Source organism: Trachypithecus francoisi, unplaced genomic scaffold (assembly GCF_009764315.1).
Source record: "Trachypithecus francoisi isolate TF-2019V2 unplaced genomic scaffold, Tfra_2.0 Lachesis_group11, whole genome shotgun sequence".
Classification (NCBI taxonomy): domain Eukaryota; kingdom Metazoa; phylum Chordata; class Mammalia; order Primates; family Cercopithecidae; genus Trachypithecus; species Trachypithecus francoisi.
This window is the reverse complement of record NW_022681456.1, coordinates 124,628,152-124,652,118: the sequence shown is the minus strand read 5'-3', so window position 1 is coordinate 124,652,118 and position 23,967 is coordinate 124,628,152. Positions and strand designations below refer to the sequence as shown.

General features: G+C 45.2%; 1 long non-coding RNA gene across 1 annotated transcript; it reads right to left on the bottom strand.

Moving 5' to 3' along the window:
• Positions 1-23,402, bottom strand: LOC117090583. The gene is made up of 2 exons (XR_004440069.1): positions 23,352-23,402; positions 1-796 (listed from the first exon to the last, which is right to left on the bottom strand). It is a non-coding gene; the product is annotated as an uncharacterized LOC117090583 (long non-coding RNA).
• Positions 23,403-23,967: the final 565 nt, after the last annotated feature.

The window sequence follows — 23,967 nt, the reverse complement described above, 5'->3', positions numbered from 1 at the left end:
TTTTTTTTTTTTTTCAATGTGCTCAGTCTCTTTATTTCAAGTCGGAATGGCACTTTCCGTTCCTGGAGCACGGTCACGTCTCTTCTTGCTCTCTTGCCAAAGGCAAAATTCCAGGCCCAGAAGCACCAGGTCCTGGATGGTTACAGGCTGAACTCAGTGCTGGGGGGTGTATGGGAGGTGCACTTGGAGTTTTACTGTCTGCTGGGGCCAAGAGTTCCCCTCAGAATGTAGAGAGCAGGATTGAGACCTCCAGGGACAAAGCTGGGGGCAGGAACTTGGGTTGAGGGAAGGAAGGAACCCAGCTGTACCAGGCACCACCGAGGTTTCAGAAGCTCCAGTGATTGGCCCATGGGGTGTGGCTGGGTGTGGCTCTCCTCAGCCAGGTTTGCCTGCTCCCACCCTGGGTGGCAGGAAGGAAGGTAAAAGGTGAAACCAGATGCAGTTTCTTTTGACTGAGGATGAACTCTGTCCTAACAGGCTCCCCCAGGGATGAGAGCTTGGGACAGGGAGAGATTCTGGTTTCCTCCTTAAGATCTTCCCAGCAAACAGCTACATTCTCCCAAGTCACCCAAGCACGCCACCAGGCTGACCTGAAGCCCAGCCACCTCGAAGGCACACTCCTGGTGCTGTCCAGGAGGGGAGCCTAAGAATCACAGGAAAGTCTCCATCTGTTCTTTATGCCAAGCCAGGGAAAATGCCTGACTGCAGAGTTCGAGCCTCCCTCAGATATCCCTGCAGCACGCGCTGGCCTTCCCTTTGAGTCAGCACCCTGGTCAGCTCCTAGAAGGGCTTCACCCTGGATGAGTCTCCTCCTCACTTATACTCTCAGGCGTCAAGTCGTTTTCTATCCAAGTTTTTTTTTTTTTTTTTTTTTTTTGAGACGGAGTCTCGCTGTGCAGCCAAGGCTGGAGTGCAATGGCCAGATCTCAGCTCACTGCAAGCTCCGCCTCCCGGGTTCATGCCATTCTCCTGCCTCAGCCTCCGGAGTAGCTGGAACTACAGGCGCCCGCCACCTCGCCCGGCTAGTTTTTTGTATTTTTTTTTTTTAGTAGAGACGGGGTTTCACCATATTAGCCAGGATGGCCTCGATCTCCTGACCTCGTGATCTGCCCGTCTCCGCCTCCCAAAGTCCTGGGATTACAGGCTTGAGCCACGAAGCTCTTATATGGACATCATCATCATCATCATGATCATCTTCGTATCATGGTGGGCATCTTAAAAACAGGCGGGCCTCAGGCCAAGCTGGATGAGTCTCCTCATCACTTATACTCTCCAGCATCAAGTCATTTTCTCTCCAAGCTGGTATATGGACATCATCATCATCATCTTCTTCATCTTTGTATGGTGGTGAGCATCGTAAAGACAGGCGGTCCTCAGGCAAAGCTGGATGAGCCTCCTCATCACTTATACCCTCCAGCGTCAACTCGTTTTCTCTCCAAGCTGTTATATGGACATCATCAACATCATCATCTTCATCTTTGTATCATGGTGGGCATCTTCAAAACAGGCAGTCCTCAGGCCAAGCTGGATGAGTCTCCTCATCACTTATACTCTACAGCGTCAAGTCATTTTCTCTCCAAGCTGTTATAAGGAAATCATCATCATCATCTTCTTCATCTTTGTATCATGGTGAGCATCATAAAGACAGGCGGTCCTCAGGCCAAGCTGGATGAGTCTCCTTGTCATTTATACTCTCCAGCGTCAAGTCGTTTTCTCTCCAAGCTGTTATATGGACGTCATCATCACCATCTTCTTCATCTTTGTATCGTGGTGGGTATCTTCAAGACAGGCGGTCCTCAGGCCAAGCTGGATGAGTCTCCTCATCACTTATACTCTCCAGCGTCAAGTTGTTTTCTCTCCAAGCTGTTATGTGGACATCATCATCATCATCATTTTAATTTTTGTATCGTGGTGGGCATCTTCAAAACAGGCGGTCCTCAGGCCAAGCTGGATGAGTCTCCTCATGACTTGTACTCTCCAGCGTCAAGTCATTTTCTCTCCAAGCTGTTATATGGAAATCATCATCATCTTCTTCATCTTTGTATCGTGGTGAGCATCTTCAAAACGGGGTCCTCTAGCAAAGCTGGATGAGTCTCCTCATCACTTATACTCTCCAGCGTCAAGTTGTTTTCCTTCCAAGCTGTTATATGGACATCATCATCATGATTTTCATCTTTGTATCGTGGTGGGCATCTTCAAAACAGGCGGTCCTCAGGCCAAGCTGGATGAGACTCCTCATCACTTATACTCTCGAGCGTCAAGTCGTTTTCTCTCCAAGCTGTTATATGGACATCATCATCATCATCTTCTTCATCTTTGTATCATGGTGAGCATCTTACAGACAGGCGGTCCTCAGGCCAAGCTAGTTGAGACTCCTCGTCACTTATACTCTCCAGCGTCAAGTCGTTTTCTCTCCAAGATGTTATATGGCTATCATCATCATCATTATCTTCATCTTTGTATCGTGGTGAGCATCTTAAAGACAGGCGGTCCTCAGGCCAAGCTGGATGAGTCTCCTCGTCACTTAAACTGTCCAGCGTCAAGTCTTTTTCTCTCCAAGCTGTTATATGGACATCATCATCATCATCATCTTCATCTTTGTATTGTGGTGGGCATCTTCAAAACAGTCGGTCCTCAGGCCAAGCTGGATGAGTCTCCTCGTCACTTATATTCTCCAGCATCAAGTCATTTTCTCTCCAAGCTGTTATATGGACATCATCATCATCATCTTGTTCATCTTTGTATCCTGGTGAGCATGTTAAAGACAGGCGGTCCTCAGGCAAAGCTGGATGTGTCTCCTCCTCACTTATACTTTCCAGCGTCAAGTCGTTTTCTCTCCCAGCTGTTATATAGACATCATCATCATCATCATATTCATCTTTGTATCGTGGTGGGCATCTTCAAAACCATCGGTCCTGAGGCCAAGCTGGATGAGTCTCCTCGTCACTTATACTCTCCAGTGTCAGGTCATTTTCCCTGCAGGCTGTTATATGGATATCATCATCATCATCATCTTCATCTTAGTTTCGTGGTGGGTATCTTATAAACAGGCAGTCCTCAGGCGAAGCTGGATGAGTCTCCTCATCACTTATAGTCTCCAGCGTCAAGTTGTTTTCTCTCCAAGCTGTTATATGGACATCATCATCATCTTCTTCATCTTTGTATCATGGTGAGCATCTTACACACAGGCGGTCCTCAGGCCAAGCTGGATGAGACTCCTGGTCACTTATACTCTCCAGTGTCCAGTTGTTTTCTCTGCAAGATGTTATATGGCTATCATCATCATCATTATCTTCATCTTTGTATCGTGGTGAGCATCTTAAAGATAGGCAGTCCTCAGGCCAAGCTGGATGAGTCTCCTCGTCACTTATACTGTCCAGCTTCAAGTCGTTTTCTCTCGAAGCTGTTATATGGACATCATCATCATCATCTTCATCTTTGTATTGTGTTGGGCATCTTAAAAACAGGCGGTCCTCAGGCCAAGCTGGATGTGTCTCCTCGTCACTTATACTCTCCAGTGTCAGGTCATTTTCTCTACAAGCTGTTATATCGGTAGCATCATCATCTTCTTCATCTTTGTATCGTGGTGAGCATCTTCAAAACAGGCGGTCCTCAGGCCACGCTGGATGAGTCTCCTCGTCACTGATACTCTCCAACATCAAGTCATTTTCTCTCCAAACTCTTATATTGACATCATCATCATCATCTTCTTCATCTTTGTATCATGGTGAGCATCTTAAAGACAGGTGGTCCTCAGGCCAAGCTGGAAGAGACTCTTCGTCACTTATACTCTCCAGGGTCAAGTCGTTTTCTCTCCAAGATGTTATACGGACATCATCATCATCATCATCTTCATCTTTGTATGTGGTGGGCATCTTGAAAACAGGCGGTCCTCAGTCAAAGCTGGATGAGTCTCCTCGTCATTTACACTCTCCAGAGTCAGGTCATTTTCTCTCCCAGCTGTTATATGGATATCATCATCATCATCTTGTTCATCATTGTATCGTGGTGAGCATCTTCAAAACAGGCAGTTCTCAGGCCAAGCTGGATGACTCTCCTCATCACTTATACTCTCCACGGTCAAGTCGTTTTCTTTCCAAGCTGTTATATGGACATCATCATCATCATCTTCATCTTTGTATCGTGGTGGGCATCTTCAAAACAGGCGGTCCTCAGGCCAAGCTGGATGAGTCTCCTCATCACTTATACTCTCCAGCGTCAAGTCGTTTTCTCTCCAAGCTGTTATATGGACATCATCATCATCATCTTCTTCATCTTTGTATCATGGTGAGCATCTTACAGACAGGTGGTCCTCAGGCCAAGCTGGATGAGACTCCCCTTCACTTATACTCTCCAGCGTCAAGTTTTTTCTCTCCAATGTTGTATGGCTATCATCATCATTATCTTCATGATTGTATCGTGGTGAGCATCTTAAAGACAGGCGGTCCTCAGGCCAAGCTGGATGAGTCTCCTCGTCACTTATACTCACCAGCGTCAAGTCGTTTTCTCTCCAAGCTGTTATATGGACATCATCATCGTCATCTTCTTCATCTTTGTAACGTGATGGGCATCTTCAAAACAGGTGGTCCTCAGGCCAGGTTGGATGAATCTCCTCCTCAGTTATACTGTCCAGCGTCAAGTCGTTTTCTCTCTAAGCAGTTATATGGACATCATCATCATCTTCTTCATCTTTGTATCGTGGTGAGCGTCTTAAAGACAGGCAGTCCTCAGGCAAAGCTGGATGAGTCTCCTCATCACTTATGCTCTCCAGAGTCAAGTCGTTTTCTCTCCAAGATGTTATATGGACATCATCATCATCATCTTCTTCATCTTTGTATTGTGGTGAGCATCTTAAAGACAGGCGGTCCTCAGGCAAAGCTGGATGAGTCTCCTCGTCACTTATACTCTCCAGCGTCAAGTCGTTTTCTTTCCAAGCTGTTATATGGACATCATCATCATCATCTTCATCTTTGTATCGTGGTGGGCATCCTCAAAACAGGCGGTCCTCAGGCCAAGCTGAATGAGTCTCCTCATCACTTATACTCTCCAGTGTGAAGTCGTTTTCTCTCCAAGCTGTTATATGGACATCATCATCATCATCTTCTTCATCTTTGTATGATGGTGAGCATCTTACAGACAGGCGGTCCTCAGGCCAAGCTGGATGAGACTCCCCGTCAGTTATACTCTCCAGCGTCAAGTCATTTTCCCTCCCAGCTGTTATATGGACATCATCATCATCATCCTCTTCATCTTTGTATCGTGCTGAGCATCTTACAGACAGGCGGTCCTCAGGCCAAGCTTGATGAGTCCTCTCGTCACTTATACTCTCCAGCGTCAAGTCGTTTTCTCTCCAAGATGTTACATGGACGTCATCATCATCATCCTCTTCATCTTTGTATCGTGGTGAGCATCTTAAAGACAGGCGGTCCTCTGGCAAAGCTGGATGAGTCTCCTCGTCACTTATACTCTCCAGCGTCAAGTCATTTTCTCTCCAAGCTGTTATATGGACATCATCATCATGATCTTCTTCATCTTTGTATCGTGGTGAGCATGTTAAATACAGGCGGTCGTCAGGCAAAGCTGGATGTGTCTCCTCCTCACTTGTACTCTCCAGCGTCAAGTCGTTTTCTCTCCCAGCTGTTATATGGACATCATCATCATCATCAGCATCATCATCTTGGTATCGTGGTGGGCATCTTCAAAACAGGCGGTCCTCAGGCCAAGCTGGATGAGTCTCCTCATCACTTATACTCTCTAGTGTCAGGTCATTTTCTCTCCAAGCTGTTATATGGATATCATCATGATCTTCTTCATCTTTGTATCGTGGTGAGCATCTTCAAAACAGGCGGTCCTCAGGCCAAGCTGGATGAGTTTCATCGTCATTGATACTCTCCAGCATCAAGTCATTTTCTCTACAAGCTGTTATATCGACATCATCATCATCATCATCTTCATCTTAGTATCGTGGTGGGCATCTTAAAAACAGGCGGTCCTCAGGCCAATCTCGATGAGTCTCCTCATCACTTATACTCTCCAGCATCAGGTCATTTTCTCTCGAAGCTGTTATATGGACATCATCATCATCATCTTCATCTTTGTATTGTGGTGGGCATCTTCAAAACAGGCGGTCCTCAGGCCAAGCTGGATGAGTCTCCTCGTCACTTATACTGTCCAGCGTCAAGTCGTTTTCTCTCCAAGCTGTTATATCGACATCATCATCATCATCATCTTCATCTTAGTATCGTGGTGGGCATCTTAAAAACAGGCGGTCCTCAGGCCAATCTCGATGAGTCTCCTCATCACTTATACTCTCCAGCATCAGGTCATTTTCTCTCGAAGCTGTTATATGGACATCATCATCATCATCTTCATCTTTGATTGTGGTGGGCATCTTCAAAACAGGCGGTCCTCAGGCCAAGCTGGATGAGTCTCCTCGTCACTTATACTGTCCAGCGTCAAGTCGTTTTCTCTCCAAGCTGTTATATGGACATCATCATCATCATCTTCATCTTTGTATTGTGGTGGGCATCTTCAAAACAGGCGGTCCTCAGGCCAAGCTGGATGAGTCTCCTCGTCACTTATACTCTCCAGTGTCAGGTCATTTTCTCTACAAGCTGTTATATCGATAGCATCATCATCTTCTTCATCTTTGTATCGTGGTGAGCATCTTCAAAACAGGCGGTCCTCAGGCCATGCTGGATGAGTCTCCTCGTCACTGATACTCTCCAGCATCAGTCATTTTCTCTCCAAGCTGTTATATTGACATCATCATCATCATCTTCTTCATCTTTGATCATGGTGAGCATCTTCAAACAGGCGGTCCTCAGGCCAAGCTGGAAGAGACTCTTCGTCACTTATAGTCTCCCAGCATCAAGTCGTTTTCTCTCCAAGATGTTATACGGACATCATCATCATCATCATCTTCATCTTTGTATCGTGGTGTGCATCTTGAAAACAGGCGGTCCTCAGGCAAAGCTGATGAGTCTCCTCATCATTTACACTCTCCAGAGTCAGGTCATTTTCTCTCCAAGCTGTTATATGGATATCATCATCATCTTGTTCATTTTGTATCTTGGTGAGCATCTTCAAAACAGGCAGTTCTCAGGCCAAGCTGGATGAGTCTCCTCGTCACTTATACTCTCCAGCGTCAAGTCGTTTTCTTTCCAAGCTGTTATATGGACATCATCATCATCATCTTCATCTTTGTATCGTGGTGGGCATCTTCAAAACAGGCGGTCCTCAGGCCAAGCTGGATGAGTCTCCTCATCACTTACACTCTCCAGCGTCAAGTCCTTTTCTCTCCAAGGTGTTATACGGACATCATCATCATCATCTTCTTCATCTTTGTATCATGGTGAGCATCTTACAGACAGGCGGTCCTCAGGCCAAGCTGGATGGGACTCCCCTTCACTTATACTCTCCAGCGTCAAGTCGTTTTCTCTCCAAGATGTTATATGGCTATCATCATCATCATTATCTTCATGATTGTATCGTGGTGAGCATCTTAAAGACAGGCGGTCCTCAGGCCAAGCTGCATGAGTCTCCTTGTCACTTATACTCTCCAGCGTCAAGTCGTTTTCTCTCCAAGCTGTTATATGGACATCATCATCGTCATCTTCTTCATCTTTGTAACGTGATGGGCATCTTCAAAACAGGTGGTCCTCAGGCCAGGTTGGATGAATCTCCTCCTCAGTTATACCGTCCAGCGTCAAGTCGTTTTCTCTCTAAGCGGTTATGTGGACATCATCAGCATGATCTTCATCTCTGTATCGTGGTGAGCATCTTAAAGACAGGCAGTCCTCAGGCAAAGCTGGATGAGTCCTCTCGTCACTTATGCTCTCCAGTGTCAAGTCGTTTTCTCTCCAAGATGTTATATGGACATCATCATCATCATCTTCTTCATCTTTGTATTGTGGTGAGCATCTTAAAGACAGGCGGTCCTCAGGCCAAGCTGGATGAGTCTCCTGGTCACTTATACTCTCCAGCGTCAACTCGTTTTCTCTGCAAGATGTTATATGGCTATCATCATCATCATTATCTTCATTTTTGTATCGTGGAGAGCATCTTAAAGATAGGCAGTTCTCAGGCCAAGCTGGATGAGTCTCCTCATCACTTACACTCTCCAGCGTCAAGTCCTTTTCTCTCCAAGCTGTTATATGGACATCATCATCATCATCTTCTTCATCTTTGTATCATGGTGAGCATCTTACAGACAGGCGGTCCTCAGGCCAAGCTGGATGGGACTCCCCTTCACTTATACTCTCCAGCGTCAAGTCGTTTTCTCTCCAAGATGTTATATGGCTATCATCATCATCATTATCTTCATGATTGTATCGTGGTGAGCATCTTAAAGACAGGCGGTCCTCAGGCCAAGCTGGATGAGTCTCCTTGTCACTTATACTCACCAGCGTCAAGTCGTTTTCTCTCCAAGCTGTTATATGGACATCATCATCGTCATCTCTTCATCTTTGTAACGTGATGGCATCTTCAAAACAGTGGTCCTCAGGCCAGGTTGGATGAATCTCCCTCCTCCTTCCGGAAGTGTTATTGGCGGTCCAGGCATCATCATCTGATATCTTGTGTGGTGAGCATCTTAAAGACAGGCAGTCCTCAGGCCAAAGCCGGATGAGTCCTCTCATCACTTATGCTCTCCAGTCAAGTCGTTTTCTCTCCAAGATGTTATATGGACATCATCATCATCATCTTCTTCATCTTTGTATTGTGGTGAGCATCTTAAAGACAGGCGGTCCTCAGGCCAAGCTGGATGAGTCTCCTGGTCACTTATACTCTCCAGCGTCAACTCGTTTTCTCTGCAAGATGTTATATGGCTATCATCATCATCATTATCTTCATTTTTGTATCGTGGAGAGCATCTTAAAGATAGGCAGTTCTCAGGCCAAGCTGGATGAGTCTCCTCGTCACTTATACTGTCCAGCTACAAGTCGATTTCTCTCCAAGCTGTTATATGGACATCATCATCATCATCTTCATCTTTGTATCGTGGTGGGCATCTTGAAAACAGGCGGTCCTCAGGCAAAGCTGGATGAGTCTCCTCGTCATTTACACTCTCCAGAGTCAGGTCATTGTCTCCACAAGCTGTTATATGGATATCATCATCATCATCTTGTTCATCTTTGTATCGTGGCGAGCATCTTCAAAACAGGCAGTTCTCAGGCCAAGCTGGATGAGTCTCCTCGTCACTTATACTCTCCAGCGACAAGTCGTTTTCTTTCCAAGCTGTTATATAGACATCATCATCATCATCTTCATCTTTGTATCGTGGTGGGCATCTCTCAAACAGGCGGTCCTCAGTCCAAGCTGAATGAGTCTCCTCATCACTTATACTCTCCAGTGTGAAGTCGTTTTCTCTCCCAGCTGTTATATGGACTCATCATCATCATCTTCTTCATCTTTGTATGATGGTGAGCATCTTCAGACAGGCGGTCCTCAGGCCAAGCTGGATGACTCCCCGTCATTATACTCTCCAGCGTCAAGTCATTTTCTCTCCAAGCTGTTATATGGACATCATCATCATCATCCTCTTCATCTTTGTATCATGCTGAGCATCTTACAGACAGGCGGTCCTCAGGCCAAGCTCGATGAGTCTCCTCGTCACTTATACTCTCCAGCGTCAAGTCGTTTTTTCTCCCAGCTGTTATATGGACATCATCATCATCATCATCTTGGTATCGTGGTGGGCATCTTCAAAACAGGCGGTCCTCAGGCCAAGCTGGATGAGTCTCCTCATCACTTATACTCTCCAGTGTCAGGTCATTTTCTCGGCAAGCTGTTATATGGACATCATCATGATCTTCTTCATCTTTGTATCGTGGTGAGCATCTTCAAAACAGGCGGTCCTCAGGCCAAGCTGGATGAGTCTCATCGTCATTGATACTCTCCAGCATCAAGTCATTTTCTCTCCAAGCTGTTATATCCACATCATCATCATCATCATCTTCATCTTACTATCGTGGTGGGCATCTTAAAAACAGGCTGTCCTCAGGCCAATCTGGATGAGTCTCCTCATCACTTATACTCTCCAGCATCAAGTCGTTTTCTCTCCAAGCTGTTATATGGACATCATCATCATCATCTTCTTCATCTTTGTATCATGGTGAGCATCTTGAAGACAGGCGGTCCTCAGGCCAAGCTGGAAGAGACTCCTCATCTCTTATACTCTCCAGCGTCAAGTCGTTTTCTCTCCAAGCTGTTATACGGACATCATCATCATCATCATCTTCATCTTTGTATCGTGGTGGGCATCTTAAAAACAGGCTGTCCTCCGGCGAAGCTGGATGAGTCTCCTCCTCACTTATAGTCTCCAGCGTCAAGTCGTTTTCTCTCCAAGCTGTTATATGGATATCATCATCATCATCTTCTTCATCTTTGTATCATGGTGAGCATCTTACAGACAGGCGGTCCTCAGGCCAAGCTTGATAGCCTCCTGGTCACTTATACTCTCCAGCATCAAGTCGTTTTCTCTGCAAGATGTTATATGGCTATCATCATCATCATCTTCATCTCTTTGTATCGTGGTGAGCATCTTAAAGACAGGCAGTCCTCAGGCCAAGCTGGATGAGTCTCCTCGTCACTTATACTGTCCAGCTACAAGTCGATTTCTCTCCAAGCTGTTATATGGACATCATCATCATCATCTTCATCTTTGTTTTGTGGTGGGCATCTTCAAAACAGGCGGTCCTCAGGCCAAGCTGGTTGAGTCTCCTCGTCACTTATACTCTCCAGTGTCAGGTCATTTTCTCTACAAGCTGTTATATCGATAGCATCAACATCTCCTTCATCTTTGTATCGTGGTGAGCATCTTCAAAACAGGCGGTCCTCAGGCCATGCTGGATGAGTCTCCTCGTCACTGATACTCTCCAGCATCAAGTCATTTTCTCTCCAAGCTGTTATATTGACATCATCATCATCATCTTTTTCATCTTTGTATCATGGTGAGCATCTTAAAGACAGGCGGTCCTCAGGCCAAGCTGGAAGAGACTCTTCGTCACTTATAGTCTCCAGCATCAAGTCGTTTTCTCTCCAAGATGTTATACGGACATCATCATCATCATCATCATCATCTTCATCTTTGTATCGTGGTGTGCATCTTGAAAACAGGCGGTCCTCAGGCAAAGCTGGATGAGTCTCCTCATCATTTACACTCTCCAGAGTCAGGTCATTTTCGCTCCCAGCTGTTATATGGATATCATCATCATCATCTTGTTCATCTTTGTATCTTGGTGAGCATCTTCAAAACAGGCAGTTCTCAGGCCAAGCTGCATGAGTCTCCTCGTCACTTATACTCTCCAGCGTCAAGTTGTTTTCTTTCCAAGGTGTTATATGGACATCATCATCATCATCTTCATCTTTGTATCGTGGTGGGCATCTTCAAAACAGGCGGTCCTCAGGCCAAGCTGGATGAGTCTCCTCATCACTTACACCTTCCAGCTTCAAGTCCTTTTCTCTCCAAGCTGTTATATGGACATCATCATCATCATCTTCTTCATCTTTGTATCATGGTGAGCATCTTACAGACAGGCGGTCCTCAGGCCAAGCTGGATGGGACTCCCCTTCACTTATACTCTCCAGCGTCAAGTCGTTTTCTCTCCAAGATGTTATATGGCTATCATCATCATCATTATCTTCATGATTGTATCGTGGTGAGCATCTTAAAGACAGGCGGTCCTCAGGCCAAGCTGGATGAGTCTCCTCGTCACTTATACTCTCCAACGTCAAGTCGTTTTCTCTCCAAGCTGTTATATGGACATCATCATGATCTTCTTCATCTTTGTATCGTGGTGAGCATCTTCAAAACAGGCGGTCCTCAGGCCAAGCTGGATGAGTCTCCTCATCACTTATACTCTCCAGTGTCAGGTCATTTTCTCTGCAAGCTGTTATATGGACATCATCATGATCTTCTTCATCTTTGTATCGTGGTGAGCATCTTCAAAACAGGCGGTCCTCAGGCCAAGCTGGATGAGTCTCATCGTCATTGATACTCTCCAGCATCAAGTCATTTTCTCTCCAAGCTGTTATATCGACATCATCATCATCATCATCTTCATCTTAGTATCGTGGTGGGCATCTTAAAAACAGGCGGTCCTCAGGCCAATCTCAATGAGTCTCCTCATCACTTGTACTCTCCAGGGTCAGGTCATTTTCTCTTGAAGCTGTTATATGGACATCATCATCATCATCAGCTTCATCTTCGTATCGTGGTGGGCATCTTAAAAACAGGTGGTCCTCAGGCCAAGCTGGATGAGTCTCCTTGTCACTGATACTCTCCAGCATCAGGTCGTTTTCTCTCCAAGCTGTCATGTGGACATCATCATCATCATCTTCTTCATCTTTGTATCATGGTGAGCATCTTACAGAAGGCGGTCCTCAGGCCAAGGTGGATGAGTCTCCTCGTCACTTTTACTGTCCAGTGTCAAGTCGTTTTCTCTCCAAGCTGTTATATGGACATCATCATCATCATCTTCTTCATCTTCGTATCGTGGTGAGCATGTTAAAGACAGGCGGTCCTCAGGCAAAGCTGGATGTGTCTCCTCCTGACTTGTACTCTCCAGCGTCAAGTCGTTTTCTCTCCCAGCTGTTATATGGATATCATCATCATCATCATCATCATCATCTTGGTATCGTGGTGGGCATCTTCAAAACAGGCGGTCCTCAGGCCAAGCTGGATGAGTCTCCTCATCACTTATACTCTCCAGTGTCAGGTCATTTCTCTGCAAGCCGTTATATGGACATCATCATCATCTTCTTCATCTTTGTATCGTGGTGAGCATCTTCAAAACAGGCGGTCCTCAGGCCAAGGTGGATGAGACTGTTCGTCACTGATACTCTCCAGCATCAAGTCATTTTCTCTGCAAGTTGTTATATCCACATCATCATCATCATCATCTTCATCTTAGTATCGTGGTGGGCATCTTAAAAACAGGCTGTCCTCAGGCCAATCTGGATGAGTCTCCTCATCACTTATACTCTCCAGCATCAAGTCGTTTTCTCTCCAAGCTGTTATATGGACATCATCATCATCATCTTCTTCATCTTTGTATCATCGTGAGCATCTTACAGACAGGCGGTCCTCAGGCCAAGCTGGATGAGCCTCCTGGTCACTTATACTCTCCAGCGTCAAGTCGTTTTCTCTGCAAGATGTTATATGGCTATCATCATCATCATTATCTTCATCTTTGTATCGTGGTGAGCATCTTAAAGATAGGCAGTCCTCAGGCCAAGCTGGATGAGTCTCCTCGTCACTTATACTGTCCAGCGTCAAGTCATTTTCTCTCCAAGCTGTTATATGGACATCATCATCATCATCTTCATCTTTGTATTGTGGTGGGCATCTTCAAAACAGGCGGTCCTCAGGCCAAGCTGGATGAGTCTCCACGTCACTTATACTCTCCAGTGTCAGGTCATTTTCTCTACAAGCTGTTATATCGATAGCATCATCATCTTCTTCATCTTTGTATCGTGGTGAGCATCTTCAAAACAGGCGGTCCTCAGGCCATGCTGGATGAATCTCCTCGTCACTGATACTCTCCAGCATCAAGTCATTTTCTCTCCAAGCTGTTATATTGACATCATCATCATCATCTTCTTCATCTTTGTATCATGGTGAGCATCTTAAAGACAGGCGGTCCTCAGGCCAAGCTGGAAGAGACTCTTCGTCACTTATAGTCGCCAGCATCAAGTCGTTTTCTCTCCAAGATGTTATACGGACATCATCATCATCATCATCATCATCTTCATCTTTGTATCGTGGTGTGCATCTTGAAAACAGGCGGTCCTCAGGCAAAGCTGGATGAGTCTCCTCATCATTTACACTCTCCAGAGTCAGGTCATTTTCTCTCCAAGCTGTTATATGGATATCATCATCATCATCTTGTTCATCTTTGTATCTTGGTGAGCATCTTCAAAACAGGCAGTTCTCAGGCCAAGCTGCATGAGTCTCCTCGTCACTTATACTCTCCAGCGTCAAGTCGTATTCTTTCCAAGCTGTTATATGGACATCATCATCATCATCTTCATCTTTGTATCGTGGTGGGCATCTTCAAAACAGGCGGTCCTCAGGCCAAGCTGGATGAGTCTCCTCATCACTTACACCCTCCAGCTTCAAGTCCTTTACTCTCCAAGCTGTTATATGGACATCATCATCATCATCTTCTTCATCTTTGTAACGTGATGGGCATCTTCAAAACAGGTGGTCCTCAGGCCCGGTTGGATGAATCTCCTCCTCAGTTATACCGTCCAGCGTCAAGTCGTTTTCTCTCTAAGCGGTTATATGGACATCATCATCATGATCTTCATCTTTGTATCGTGGTGAGCGTCTTAAAGATAGGCAGTCCTCAGGCCAAGCTGGATGAGTCTCCTCATCACTTATACTGTCCAGCTTCAAGTCGTTTTCTCTCCAAGCTGTTATATGGACATCATCATCATCATCTTCATCTTTGTATCGTGATGGGCATCTTCAAAACAGGCGGTCCTCAGGCCAAGCTGGATGAGTCTCCTCGTCACTTATACTCTCCAGCATCAAGTCATTTTCTCTCCAAGCTGTTATATTGACATCATCATCATCTTCTTCATCTTCGTATCATGGTGAGCATCTTAAAGACAGGCGGTCCTCAGGCCAAGCTGGAAGAGACTCTTCGTCACTTATACTCTCCAGCGTCAAGTCGATTTCTCTCCAAGATGTTATACGGACATCATCATCATCATCATCTTCATCTTTGTATCGTGGTGGGCATCTTGAAAACAGGCGGTCCTCAGGCAAAGCTGGATGAGTCTCCTCGTCATTTACACTCTCCAGAGTCAGGTCATTTTCTCTCCAAGCTGTCATATGGATATCATCATCATCATCTTTTTCATCTTTGTATCGTGGTGAGCATCTTCAGAACAGGCAGTTCTCAGGCCAAGCTGGATGAGTCTCCTCGTCTCTCCCAGCTGTTATATGGACATCATCATCATCATCATCATCATCTTGGTACCGTGGTGGGCATCTTCAAAACAGGCAGTCCTCAGGCCAAGCTGGATGAGTCTCCTCATCACTTATACTCTCCAGTGTCAGGTCATTTTCTCTGCAAGCTGTTATATGGACATCATCATGATCTTCTTCATCTTTGTATCGTGGTGAGCATCTTTAAAACAGGCGGTCCTCAGGCCAAGCTGGATGAGTCTCATCGTCATTGATACTCTCCAGCATCAAGTCATTTTCTCTCCAAGCTGTTATATTGACGTCATCATCATCATCATCTTCATCTTAGTATCGTGGTGGGCATCTTAAAAACAGGCGGTCCTCAGGCCAATCTCAATGAGTCTCCTCATCACTTATACTCTCCAGCATCAGGTCATTTTCTCTCGAAGCTGTTATATGGACATCATCATCATCATCAGCTTCATCTTCGTATCGTGGTGGGCATCTTAAAAACAGGCGGTCCTCAGGCCAAGCTGGATGAGTCTCCTCGTCATTGATACTCTCCAGCATCAGGTCGTTTTCTCTCCAAGCTGTCATGTGGACATCATCATCATCTTCTTCTTCATCTTTGTATCATGGTGAGCATCTTACAGACAGGCGGTCCTCAGGCCAAGATGGATGAGTCTCCTCGTCACTTATACTGTCCAGCGTCAAGTCGTTTTCTCTCTAAGCTGTTATAGGAACATCATCATCATCATCTTCTTCATCTTCGTATCGTGGTGAGCATGTTAAAGACATGCGGTCCTCAGGCAAAGCTGGATGTGTCTCCTCCTGACTTGTACTCTCCAGGGTCAAGTCGTTTTCTCTCCCAGTTGTTATATGGATATCATCATCATCATCATCATCATCATCTTGGTATCGTGGTGGGCATCTTCAAAACAGGCGGTCCTCAGGCCAAGCTGGATGAGTCTCCTCATCACTTATACCTCCAGTGTGAGGTCATTTCTCTGCAAGCCGTTATATGGACATCATCATGATCTTCTTCATCTTTGTATCGTGGTGAGCATCTTCAAAACAGCGGTCCTCAGGCCAAGCTGGATGAGGCTGTTCGTCACTGATACTCTCCAGCATCAAGTCATTTTCTCTGCAAGCTGTTATATCCACATCATCATCATCATCATCTTCATCTTAGTATCGTGGTGGGCATCTTAAAAACAGGCTGTCCTCAGGCCAATCTGGATGAGTCTCCTCATCACTTATACTCTCCAGCATCAAGTCGTTTTCTCTCCAAGCTGTTATATGGACATCATCATCATCATCTTCTTCATCTTTGTATCATCGTGAGCATCTTAAAGACAGGCGGTCCTCAGGCCAAGCTGGAAGAGACTCCTCATCTCTTATACTCTCCAGCGTCAAGTCGTTTTCTCTCCAAGCTGTTATACGGACATCATCATCATCATCATCTTCATCTTTGTATCGTGGTGGGCATCTTAAAAACAGGCAGTCCTCCGGCGAAGTGGGATGAGTCTCCTCATCACTTATAGTCTCCAGCGTCAAGTCGTTTTCTCTCCAAGCTGTTATATGGATATCATCATCATCATCTTCTTCATCTTTGTATCATGGTGAGCATCTTAAAGACAGGCGGTCCTCAGGCCAAGCTGGATGAGCCTCCTGGTCACTTATACTCTCCAGCGTCAAGTCGTTTTCTCTGCAAGATGTTATATGGCTATCGTCATCATCATTGTCTTCATCTTTGTATCGTGGTGAGCATCTTAAAGATAGGCAGTCCTCAGGCCAAGCTGGATGAGTCTCTTCGTCACTTATACTGTCCAGCGTCAAGTCGTTTTCTCTCCAAGCTGTTATATGGACATCATCGTCATCATCTTCATCTTTGTATTGTGGTGGGCATCTTCAAAACAGGCGGTCCTCAGGCCAAGCTGGACGAGTCTCCTCGTCACTTATACTCTCCAGTGTCAGGTCATTTTCTCTACAAGCTGTTATATCGATAGCATCATCATCTTCTTCATCTTTGTATCGTGGTGAGCATCTTCAAAACAGGCGGTCCTCAGGCAAAGCTGGATGAGTCTCCTCGTCATTTACACTCTCCAGAGTCAGGTCATTTTCTCTCCAAGCTGTTATATGGATATCATCATCATCATCTTGTTCATCTTTGTATCGTGGTGAGCATCTTCAAAACAGGCAGTTCTCAGGCCAAGCTGGATGAGTCTCCTCGTCACTTATACTCTCCAGCGTCAAGTCGTTTTCTCCCCAAGCTGTTATATGGACATCATCATCATCATCTTCATCTTTGTATCATGGTGGGCATCCTCAAAACAGGCGGTCCTCAGACCAAGCTGAATGAGTCTCCTCATCACTTATACTCTGCAGTGTGAAGTCGTTTTCTCTCCAAGCTGTTATATGGACATCATCATCATCATCTTCTTCATCTTTGTATGATGGTGAGCATCTTACAGACAGGCGGTCCTCAGGCCAAGCTGGATGAGACTCCCCGTCAGTTATACTCTCCAGCGTCAAGTCATTTTCTCTCCAAGCTGTTATATGGACATCATCATCATGATCTTCTTCATCTTTGTATCGTGGTGAGCATGTTAAAGACAGGCGGTCCTCAGGCCAAGCTGGATGCGTCTCCTCCTCACTTGTACTCTCCAGTGTCAAGTCGTTTTCTCTCCCAGCTGTTATATGGACATCATCATCATCATCGTCATCATCATCTTGGTATCGTGTGGGCATCTTCAAAACAGGTGGTCCTCAGGCCAAGCTGGATGAGTCTCCTCATCACTTATACTCTCCAGTGTCAGGTCATTTTCTCTGCAAGCTGTTATATGGACATCATCATGATCTTCTTCATCTTTGTATCGTGGTGAGCATCTTCAAAACAGGCGGTCCTCAGGCCAAGCTGGATGAGTCTCATCGTCATGATACTCTCCAGCATCAAGTCATTTTCTCTCCAAGCTGTTATATCGCATCATCATCATCATCATCTTCATCTTAGTATCTTAGTATCGTGTGGCATCTTAAAAACAGGCGGTCCTCAGGCCAATCTCAATGAGTCCCCTCATCACTTATACTCTCCAGCTTCAGGTCATTTTCTCTCGAAGCTGTTATATGGACATCATCATCATCATCTTCTTCATTTTTGTATTGTGTGAGCATCTTAAACACAGGCGGTCCTCAGGCCAAGCTGGATGAGTCTCCTCATCACTTATAGTCTCCAGCGTCAAGTCCTTTTCTCTCCAATCTGTTATGTGGACATCATCATCATGATCATCTTCATCTTTGTATTGTGGTGGACATCTTAAAGACAGGCGGTCCTCAGGCCAAGCTGGTTGATTCTCCTCGTCACTTATACTCTCCAGCATCAGGTCATTTTCTCTCGAATCTGTTATATGGATATCATCATCATCATCTTGTCACCTTTGTATCGTGGTGAGCATCTTCAAAACAGGTAGTCCTCAGACCAATCTGGATGAGTCTCCTCGTCACTTATAGTCTCCAGCGTCAGGTCATTTTCCCTCAAGCTGTTATAGTGACATATCATCATCATCAGCTCCATCTTCGTATCATGGTGGGCATCTTAAAAACAGGCGTCCTCACGCCAAGCTGAATGAGTCTCCTCGTCACTGATACTCTCCAGCATCAGGTCTTTTTTCTCTCCAAGCTGTCATATGGACATCATCATCATCATCTTCTTCATCTTTGTATCATGTTCATCATCTTACAGACAGGCGGTCCTCAGGCCAAGCTGGATGAGTCTCCTCGTCACTTTTACTGTCCAGCGTCAAGTCATTTTCTCTCCAAGCGGTTACATGGACATCATCATCATCATCTTCTTCATCTTCGTATCGTGGTGAGCATCTTAAAGACAGGCGGTCCTCAGGCCAAGCTGGATGAGTCTCCTCATCACTTATACTATCCAGCGTCAAGTCATTTTCTCTCCAAGCTCTTATGTGCACATCATCATCATTATCTTCTTCATCTTTGTATCGTGGTGAGCATGTTAAAGACAGGCGGTCCTCAGGCAAAGCTGGATGTGTCTCCTCCTCACTTGTACTCTCCAGCGTCAAGTCGTTTTCTCTCCCAGCTGTTATATGGACATCGTCATCATCATCTTCTTCATCTTTGTATCATGGTGAGCATCTTACAGACAGGCGGTCCTCAGGCCAAGCTGGATGAGTCTCCTCGTCACTTATACTGTCCAGCGTCAAGTCATTTTCTCTCCAAGCTGTTACATGACATCATCATCATCATCTTCTTCATCTTCATATCGTGGTGAGCATCTAAAGACAGGCGGTCCTCAGGCCAAGCTGGATGAGTCTCCTCGTCACTTATACTGTCCAGCGTCAAGTCATTTTCTCTCCAAGCTGTTATATGGACATCATCATCATCATCTTCATCTTTGTATTGTGGTGGGCATCTTCAAAACAGGCGGTCCTCAGGCCAAGCTGGATGAGTCTCCACGTCACTTATACTCTCCAGTGTCAGGTCATTTTCTCTACAATTTGTTATATCGATAGCATCATCATCTTCTTCATCTTTGTATCGTGGTGAGCATCTTCAAAACAGGCGGTCCTCAGGCCATGCTGGATGAATCTCCTCGTCACTGATACTCTCCAGCATCAAGTCATTTTCTCTCCAAGCTGTTATATTGACATCATCATCATCATCTTCTTCATCTTTGTATCATGGTGAGCATCTTAAAGACAGGCGGTCCTCAGGCCAAGCTGGAAGAGACTCTTCGTCACTTATAGTCGCCAGCATCAAGTCGTTTTCTCTCCAAGATGTTATACGGACATCATCATCATCATCATCATCATCATCTTCATCTTTGTATCGTGGTGTGCATCTTGAAAACAGGCCGTCCTCAGGCAAAGCTGGATGAGTCTCCTCATCATTTACACTCTCCAGAGTCAGGTCATTTTCTCTCGAAGCTGTTATATGGACATCATCATCATCATCTTCTTCATTTTTGTATTGTGGTGAGCATCTTAAACACAGGCGGTCCTCAGGCCAAGCTGGATGAGTCTCCTCGTCACTTATAGTCTCCAGCGTCAAGTCCTTTTCTCTCCAATCTGTTATGTGGACATCATCATCATGATCATCTTCATCTTTGTATTGTGGTGGACATCTTAAAGACAGGCGGTCCTCAGGCCAAGCTGGTTGATTCTCCTCGTCACTTATACTCTCCAGCATCAGGTCATTTTCTCTCGAATCTGTTATATGGATATCATCATCATCATCTTGTTCACCTTTGTATCGTGGTGAGCATCTTCAAAACAGGTAGTCCTCAGACCAATCTGGATGAGTCTCCTCGTCACTTATAGTCTCCAGCGTCAGGTCATTTTCCCTCCAAGCTGTTATAGTGACATATCATCATCATCAGCTCCATCTTCGTATCATGGTGGGCATCTTAAAAACAGGCGGTCCTCACGCCAAGCTGAATGAGTCTCCTCGTCACTGATACTCTCCAGCATCAGGTCTTTTTCTCTCCAAGCTGTCATATGGACATCATCATCATCATCTTCTTCATCTTTGTATCATGTTCATCATCTTACAGACAGGCGGTCCTCAGGCCAAGCTGGATGAGTCTCCTCGTCACTTTTACTGTCCAGCGTCAAGTCATTTTCTCTCCAAGCAGTTACATGGACATCATCATCATCTCTTCTTCATCTTCGTATCGTGGTGAGCATCTTAAAGACAGGCGGTCCTCAGGCCAAGCTGGATGAGTCTCCTCATCACTTATACTATCCAGCGTCAAGTCATTTTCTCTCCAAGCTCTTATGTGCACATCATCATCATTATCTTCTTCATCTTTGTATCGTGGTGAGCATGTTAAAGACAGGCGGTCCTCAGGCAAAGCTGGATGTGTCTCCTCCTCACTTGTACTCTCCAGCGTCAAGTCGTTTTCTCTCCCAGCTGTTATATGGACATCGTCATCATCATCTTCTTCATCTTTGTATCATGGTGAGCATCTTACAGACAGGCGGTCCTCAGGCCACGCTGGATGAGTCTCCTCGTCACTTATACTGTCCAGCGTCAAGTCATTTTCTCTCCAAGCTGTTACATGAACATCATCATCATCATCTTCTTCATCTTCATATCGTGGTGAGCATCTTAAAGACAGGCGGTCCTCAGGCCAGGCTGGATGAGTCTCCTCATCTCATATACTCTCTAGCGTCAAGTCGTTTTCTCTCCAAGCTGTTATGGACATCATCATCATCATCTTCTTCATCTTTGTATCATGGTGAGCATCCTACACACAGGCGGTCCTCAGGCCAAGCTGAATGAGACTCCTCGTCACTTATACTCTCCAGCATCAAGTCTTTTTCTCTCCAAGATGTTATATGGCTATCATCATCATCATTATCTTCATGTTTGTATCGTGGTGAGCATCTTAAAGACAGGCGGTCCTCAGGCCAAGCTGGATGAGTCTCCTCGTCACTTATACTGTCCAGCGTCAAGTCGTTTTCTCTCCAAGCTGTTACATGGACATCATCGTCATCATCTTCTTCATCTTCGTATCGTGGTGAGCATCTTAAAGACAGGCGGTCCTCATGCAAAGCTGGATGTGTCTCCTCCTCACTTATACTCTCCAGCGTCAAGTCCTTTTCTCTCCCAGCTGTTATATGGAGATCATCATCATCATCATCTTCATCTTTGTATCGTGGTGGGCATCTTCAAAACAGGCGGTCCTCAGGCCAAACTGTATGAGTCTCCTCGTCACTTATACTCTCCTGTGTCAGGTCATTTTCTCTGCAAGGTGTTATATGGATATCATCATCATCTTCTTCATCTTTGTATCATGGTGAGCATCTTAAAGACAGCCAGTCCTCCAGCGAAGCTGGAAGAGACTCCTCGTCACATATACTCTCCAGCGTCAAGTCGTTTTCTTTCCAAGATGTTATAGGGACATCATCATCATCATCATCTTCATCTTTGTATCGTGGTGGGCATCTTGAAAACAGGCGGTCCTCAGGCATAGCTGGATGAGTCTCCTCATCACTTATACTCTCCAGTGTCAGGTCATTTTCTCTGCAAGCTGTTATATGGACATCATGATGATCTTCTTCATCTTTGTTTCGTGGTGAGCATCTTCAAAACAGGCAGTTCTCAGGCCAAGCTGGATGAGTCTCCTCGTCACTTGTACTCTCCAGCGTCAAGTTGTTTTCTTTCCAAGCTTTTATATGGACATCATCATCATCATCTTCATCTTCGTATCGTGGTGGGTATCTTCAAAGCAGCCGGTCCTCAGGCCAATCTGGATGAGTCTCCTCATCACATATACTCTCCAGCATCAAGTCGTTTTCTCTCCAAGCTGTTATATGGACATCATCATCATCATCTTCTTCATCTTTGTATCATGGTCAGCATCTTACAGACAGGCGGTCCTCAGGCCAAGCTGGATGAGACTCCCCTTCACTTATACTCTCCTGCATCAAGTCGTTTTCTCTCCAAGATGTTATATGGCTATCATCATCATCATTATCTTCATGATTGTATCGTGGTGAGCATCTTAAAGGCAGGCGGTCCTCAGGCCAAGCTGGATGAGTCTCCTCATCTCTTATACTCTCCAGCGTCAAGTCGTTTTCTCTCCAAGCTGTTATATGGACATCATCATCGTCATCTTCTTCATCTTTGTAACGTGATGGGCATCTTCAAAACAGGTGGTCCTCAGGCCAGGCTGGATGAATCTCCTCCTCAGTTATACTGTCCAGCGTCAAGTCGTTTTCTCTCTAAGCGGTTATATGGACATCATCATCATCTTCTTCATCTTTGTATCGTGGTGAGCGTCTTAGAGACAGGCAGTCCTCAGGCAAAGCTGGATGAGTCTTCTCCTCACTTGTGCTCTCCAGTGTCAAGTCGTTTTCTCTCCAAGATGTTATATGGACATCATCATCATCATCTTCTTCATCTTTGTATTGTGGTGAGCATCTTAAAGACAGGCGGTCCTCAGGCCATCTGGATGAATCTCCTCGTCACTTATAGAGTCCAGCGTCAAGTCGTTTTCTCTCCAAGCTGTTATGCGGACATCATCATCATGATCATCTTCATCTTTGTGTTGTGGTGGGCATCTTAAAGACAGGCAGTCCTCAGGCCAAGCTGGATGAGTCTCCTCGTCACTTATACTCTCCAGCGTCAGGTCATTTTCTCTCGAAGCTGTTATATGGATATCATCATCATCATCTTGTTCATCTTTGTATCGTGGTGAGCATCTTCAAAACAGGCAGTCCTCAGGCCAGGCTGGGTGAGTCTCCTCGTCAGTTATACTCTCCAGCGTCAGGTCATTTTCTCTCCAAGCTGTTATATGGACATCATCATCATCATCATCTTCATCTTTGTATCGTGGTGGGCATCTTAAAGACAGGCGGTCCTCAGGCACAGCTGGATGGGTCTCCTCATCACTGATACTGTCCACCGTCAAGTCCTTTTCTCTCCAAGCTGTTACATGGACATCATCATCATCATCTTCTTCATCTTAGTGTCATGGTGAGCATCTTAAAGACAGGCTGTCCTCAGGCATAGCTGGATGAGTCTCCTCGTCACTTATACTCTCCAGCGTCAAATCCTTTTGCATTTATTCACTTTCTCAAGAAGCGATGATATTTAAAAGCTTTTAAAATATATTTGTAAAATAAAATCTCCTTTCTAGCAATTCAACTCCACATTTTTACATTTAGAAACCTTCAGGGAACTCACCAGGAAAGACGTAGTTTGGCTTATAGCACAGGTCTTGGGAGTTTGGGAAATGTATCTTTGAATCTTTTCTATCCTTTGCCACTTACTAACTTTGTGACCCTTGAGCAAGTTATTATTTGTATACTGGGATTAATTTTAAGTGAGATACTGGGCATGAAGTAAGTGCTCAATAAACAGGAGTGATTATCTGTAATACTTTATATACACTCCACTTCTTCTTCCCAATAATTCACTTTAGAAAGTACAAACTTTTCTCTTTCATCTAATTTGTCCATGTATGTTCTTCCCAGAATGAACTAGTACTTTAAAATCAGACGTCTCCAGCCAGTGTTTAG